At 47.4% G+C, this 6,280-nt stretch overlaps 1 protein-coding gene across 1 annotated transcript in view; it reads left to right on the top strand.

Annotated features, from left to right (window-relative positions):
* LOC142590511 (cytochrome P450 3A6-like) overlaps nt 1-6,280 on the top strand; it is a 168,694-nt gene that overhangs the window by 43,965 nt on the left and 118,449 nt on the right. The gene's annotated exons all lie outside the window — the stretch shown is intronic.

The raw sequence follows: 6,280 nt of genomic DNA, 5'->3' as shown, positions 1-6,280 counted from the left end.
ATCCCGTTCCTCTCGCTCGTAACGCGTCCCACGGCTGTGACAACCTCGCGAGGCACTTGTATAGATCTCGTCTTTGAGAATCAAGCATTGGTGTACCAAGTCGAACATATATCAGTCTATTTCTCCGACCACAAAGCTTCCTTCATGACTGTCAAGAACTGTTAGTGGAGTCTTTGTTAAAGGAATACGTGTGAAAAATAAAAAAAAAATTTTGTGATAGCGCATACATGTGTTGCTCGATTTCTTTGCCTCAATCTATCCAAAAGGTGAAACAGCTTATTTGCTGCGCTCAAATTTCGCATTAGGAAGTAACGTAATCGTCGGTAATTTTTTTTAATTTGTCTTCACGGTATGTACTCGCCTGTGCAATGTAGGAACAAAAATGCACTTGCTTCAGTTTAGGAGATGGCGAAACTGTTCTAAAGCGTTCAGAAAAAGCACGAATCTCGGTTGATCGTTTCGATTTGTGTCCCGAAGAAGCAAAACGGTGTCGCGAGATGACGCGACGGAGGCTTTCTTAATAAGTTTTTCCACCAGGGAACCAAGGGCACAATGCTTGGTAAAAGAGTGACTCTACATCTGTTTTTCTGTGGTAGTGGACAGCACCATATTATGTAAAACAAGATGTACTGTGCAATATATCCTGTGGCTCACATTGCTAGACCTACGGTAGAGCATGGATAGTCGTGTAGAATACAAAATGGCGCACTTGCCCCTTTTGTAGGTTACGAACATAAGAGCGAACCAGAATTCGCGATATAAGACCTGGATAAGACTAAATTTGAAAATTATACACACCACCGTCTCGAGGTCGTGATAAAAAAAAATCACTAACTCTGTCTCACTTCTCGATGACTTGACATCTGCACCGACGTAAAGCCGCCCGGACAGCTTACCGTTGCTGGTTCAATACTGAGCACTTTCACTCTTCTTACTGAGCGGGACCACCTGTCTGCCACCACCCTTACTTTCTCTTCTCCCGTTTACCGTGCGTTGACGGTCCTGTTGGTGCACTTCCTCTAATGACCCACAATTTCGCTGTGATGTGCCGCAATGCGCACCGACAGTTTCGAATTTACACGTTTTAAACAGCATCAGGTATGCTGCCTTAGCGTAAAACGGCGCTGCTTAGTGTTGTTGCCTACGGAATATGCAGGGCATTCCAACTGTCATGCATCGAGTTGAAAAAAAAACACGTGTTATTCTACGTGAATTCTACGTGACCAAGTGCATGTTGCTTAGAGTCTTTATAGAAACCGCCAGTAAACTTTAGTCACTCAAATTCAATCAGTAAATAAAAGCAGTTACAAAGTAATCCTAAGTGTAGTTTGTCAATATGACCCGTAAGATTTTCGAGAGTCGTAAGAGGCGTAGAAGTAACGTGTTTACAGCGAGGTACACATCGCGTGTTTAGTAAAGCGGAGCTCTTTTTTGCTGACCTCTCTTGCTGACCGTGGCTAGCGCCTGCTGCTGCTGCTCGTGCGTTCTCAAAGAATAGCTCGCACTTCTGAGTGAATTTATTTGCTTTCCATTAGGATGTGCTGAGCGGTTACCAGATTTTTGCTGAAGTATAGACATGCCTCCTCTCTTTCTGAATATTTTCTCCGGTATGTTCTTTTTTTGTCCTTTAAGCGCAGAATGGCATTTGCTAACGTTAGTGCTGGTGCCATTACTTCTTTCCAGATTCCACGCACCACCTCATAATTGTTATAGCCCCAAAATGGTCCTTGTTTTATTATTCCAACATCCTGCTTCCTCTTTATTTTCATATTCTCTTGATGGGTGTTTCAATGAGTCTTTCCTTCATTTATGTATACGCCGAGGGATTTATATTGCTCGACTATGGGTGTGACTTTCTGTCGAATTAACACCACGTAAGTACTCGTATCTTAATTAAAGACCATACGTGGTGGTGGCGGTGGTGAATTGTAGCAACAGGCGGGTTTAGCATGGCGATCAAGGCCGGCCATTGCTCCGTCCGAGCGTCTGTGGTAAACTTGTGGCCTAGATTTGTCGCTGCATTGCCACAGATGTTCGCAACTGTCTGCAAATTCTTTTATTGTCCGCTATTAGCACTACATCATCCGCATGCATTAGTCCACGGAGCTACTGTTGGAGCATTTGTTCATTACGCATGTACGCTAAACCAAACCCTGATTCGCTGTTTTCTAGTCGTCTTTCTATGTCCTTCACACAAAGCAAGAATGGAGACAGAGGACATCCTTGCTTCAGTCCTTGGTGAATTCCCACCGCTTCATTACCTTTTGGACCTTCCCATAGTACTCGGTTTTCTCTAAATACTTCCCTCAGCAGCTCCACGAAATCTTCTTTTGTACCTTCGTTCTTAAGAATATCTCATAGCATTTCCCAGTCTACATTGTCATGGGCTTCATTATTATCTAGAAATGGCATCGATAAAGGTCTATTCTGAGCTACTGAATTATGTGTGGTCTGAGTATAAACATATCCTCTAAGCGTCTGCCTTACCTGAACCCATTCTGCAGTTCCTTTAGTACGCGCACATAATTTTTCTCCACCCACTTCGACAGTTCCAATTTTATGGCTTGCGTTGCCATTCTACATATCACCGACGTTACTATAACAGTCCTGCACGAGCCTGTCTTATCCTTGTCACCTTTTCATTTGTAGATGCGGTTAATCTTGCTTTCCCGCCATCGAACAGGAATTTTCTTCGTTCTAATCCTTTTCCCTATGCCATTAGTCAGAGTGCCTTGCTCTTTTGCCGAGGTCTTATATTAGCTGTATTGGTACTTCATCAGGTCCTTCTGCCGTACTATAAGAGACATTTTCTTCTGCTTTGTCCAATAAAATCCCTTCCACTGCAGGACGGCGGCGCCATCTAGGAGTGATGGCTCACACTGCTTTGCCCACAGCAGTGCAAGGTCGATAGGGAAAGCCGGTCTGCGCATGCTCTCATTGGCCGCTGGTTCAGAGCGTGGGAGGGGGAGGGGGGGGCGTGATCCGGAAAGCCGTGATTAGACGCAAGATGATACCGACGAAATGGCCTTTTGCTGCGCATGTGTTACGCCGCATGGCAACCGTCTGGACGGTCGCATCTGCGCCTCCAAGGGGAGGTCTGGTACCTCGAACAAATGGCGCCGAAATATGTGCTCCTACTTCAGAACCAAAACACAAAAGTGACCATCATGAACACACGTGATTAATCTTTATATTACACATATGTGTTTCGTTTAAAATACATTACATTTTTTCTATAATATACCTGAACAAAGCGTTTGGTTTCACTTTGCATTCCCACTGAATCAACACAAACGGAAAGCTTCACTGTGTACAGATTCTAAAAAGGCATAATGGACCTGCTCGAATTTTTCCTGTCAATCAAGAAATCCCGCAAAGTATGAAATATACCATGTGAGTGTGCGCCCGTGCGCGCAATATAGGAGCGCCATCAAACAGTCCCAGTGGCAAAGCTAGCAGTTCAACGGTCACTTGGCCAAGTGAAGGTCATAACAGTACACGTGTTCTTTCCACAACGCACACACGCTCCCGGCGACTGTTGCGTGTCACGATCAAGGAGATGCGCTGCCCTGAACGCCGAGTCTGTGGTGAACAGGTTACTTTCGGGCTGAGACTGTTCGATAGCGCTGCAATCTCATGGTCTTGGGCATGCAGTCGTATGGTATTTTAACGTGATAGCCTTGAGGGCCCCGTGTCCCAGAACATACGGTGGCGGTGCCGGCGGTGGTGTCTCTGGCCAAGAAAATGAAATCAAACCATGCATCCCAATGAACGCAGGCCCTACGCGTGGCGCAGAGGTGTTGCTAAACTTATTGAATATGTCAAAGTAAAATGCATCATAAAATTCGTAAAGTATGACTCTCACACAACCTGCTGTCATGAAAGCCTCGGTTTGGAATTTGACCAGACGAGGTAACATAGTTCTGTTGCGCGGAAACGGAAACACAAGCCCTTTTTTACGTGATAGCGTTTTCCAGCTGCCGTTTGAGGTCTGTCTTAATAGGGACGTGCCCGGCCCGCTCGGTTCCTTGCGACACCATAAACAAATTGACCACTCTCCCACTACTGTGAATAGGGCTGCCAGTGAAGCCCGGGATGCGCGGCTCTTCGTTGTCGTAATGCATCGGCTTCGTGCTCCCTGACGCCGAAATTGGCACGTCGACCACGAGCCCTTTCCAGAGTGAGTTCCCGGCTGCGTTCATCAAACGCCGCCTGTTCTTTGGTCGAAAGCACGGCGCGCGGCCGCCCCATGGCAGCTGCGATAGTGTTCTGACGCGAGAAGCACTCGTTCCTCTCAAGTTACCTAGACAAACGACTCCTATTGGCGGAGGGAATGACGTTGGTAGCGCGGTTGCGGAGCAGGGTTCTCCGTTCAAGGGGTTTATTGCTCGTCTTTTTTTAAAAAATAGCAATCATTGCACGTGTGCAGCTCTGAGAGCTGCTAGTTTTTTGGCGTTACATCTCCGGCGCAGGCTATCGTATACAAGCTTCGCTTGAAAAAGAACCAGGAGGTTCGCCTTCCTGCACAGCGTTCGCCGCCAGCGTTTCCAGGAAGACATTACGGCTACATAAGGCGCAGTTGCCGGGAAGCCGGAGAACCAGTCAGGGATCTTTGAATACTATCGCGTTCCACTCTTCAAGGAAAAGCTTAAGCATCCTCCAAATTTTTTCATACCCTCCGGGATTTATCTATTTCCCGGGGGAAAATATACACACGGTGTGGGAAACTCGCTCCAGAACCTTCCTTGTCAAGTTGATTTAACACTTCTTCTAAGCATATATATATATCGTAGAGACCACTATTCTTTCGTGCTGCAGTATTTTCGGCTTTCTCCCGTGTTTTACTGGGAGACGCCGCTCCCATCGCCACGGCAATGGAAGTGGAGTCGGCAGAATGCCGACGCGACGTGACTGCTTCGGCAGGTACCAGCCCGAGGAAGAGAAATCGCCCGCCGAGTCAAGCTCAGAGCGAGGACACTGTGTTGTACTCCTGCTCAAGCGATGACGCCTATGATGACGAAGGCTTCTAAAGAGTGGTACACCGGAAGGCCAAGAGAAGAAACATCAGCGGACGGTCTTCGTCAAGTAAGTCTACCGTCGTTCCACAGCGAAGGCCATCAACGCACACAATTCTTTTTGTGCCGGACACACCTGCCGACAACCTCAACCGCCTCAATCGACAAGCGATTTCCGTTTCTCTGGGGGCTCTTGTCCCAGGAGAAGTCAAAGATATCAGAATTAATACTCGAAAGAACGTCCTGGCTATTGACGTCCACAACCAAAGCGCAATCAATGCTTTGCTGGCAGTAAAGCTCCTGGGCAATATCAATGTCCACTACCTCATTCCGCAGGACAACGAAACCACGGCTGGTGTTGTTTATGACATTGACACATCCATTAACGACAGCGACCTGCCAATTTTAATAAAACCTGCGACAGATGGTGTTGACTTACTACACACTCGGCGTCTTGACAAGTTGACCTGTGTAAGGCTCGTGTTTAAAGGTGACTGCCTACCATCACATGTAAAGGTCGGCTACTTTCCGCATGTGGTGCGACCTTTCGTACCCAAACGACTTCAGTGCAGAAGGTGTCAAAGAATTGGAGATGTGAGTGCTGTCTGCCGAAGTACAACGACATGCCCACGATGTTCTGAACAACACGACACTGACACTTGCCGTGCAACCGAGCTCAAGTGCCCAAATTGTCAAGGATCGCACGCTGTATCCTCAAAAGACTGTCCACGCCTAAATAAAGAGCAGAGAATCTTGAAAAAAATGGCCAGAGACGGATCGTCACACAGAGATGCTTCTGAAGCGATAAGGCGACATCGCTCCCGGAAACGAAAGTCTATGGAATCTTCTGCCGGTTCAAGGGAAATGTCTCGTCCGGCAACGCCGCCTCCTGTTCCATCTGTCTCGAGTAAGAGCACGAATGTCAACGAAAGAAGTGGCCATGCTTCATCAAGTGAGGCGTGGCCGGCACTGCCGAGGACATGCCACGTGCCAGAGCCACAGCAAATGACTCGCTACACAAAGTTAAATGTCACTACAGTTGACCAAATGCAAGACAAGGACTGACAAGTGATTGCTGTGCTCAAATCGCTCACGAATGTCATGCGTCTACTACTGACGAACATGGACACTCCAGCTGCTCGTAGCGCACTGCAAGTATTGGACGCGCTGACTCCAGTACTTGAAAGCATCGCATAGCACCATGGCCCGCCCCTCGCTGCCCTTCCACAAGGAAGTCAAGAAAGCATCTTTACTGCAGTGGAATG

Source organism: Dermacentor variabilis, chromosome 8 (genome assembly GCF_050947875.1).
Source record: "Dermacentor variabilis isolate Ectoservices chromosome 8, ASM5094787v1, whole genome shotgun sequence".
Lineage (NCBI taxonomy): Eukaryota > Metazoa > Arthropoda > Arachnida > Ixodida > Ixodidae > Dermacentor > Dermacentor variabilis.
The sequence above is the reverse complement of the archived record's forward strand: the minus strand, read 5'-3'. Positions and strand labels throughout refer to the sequence as shown.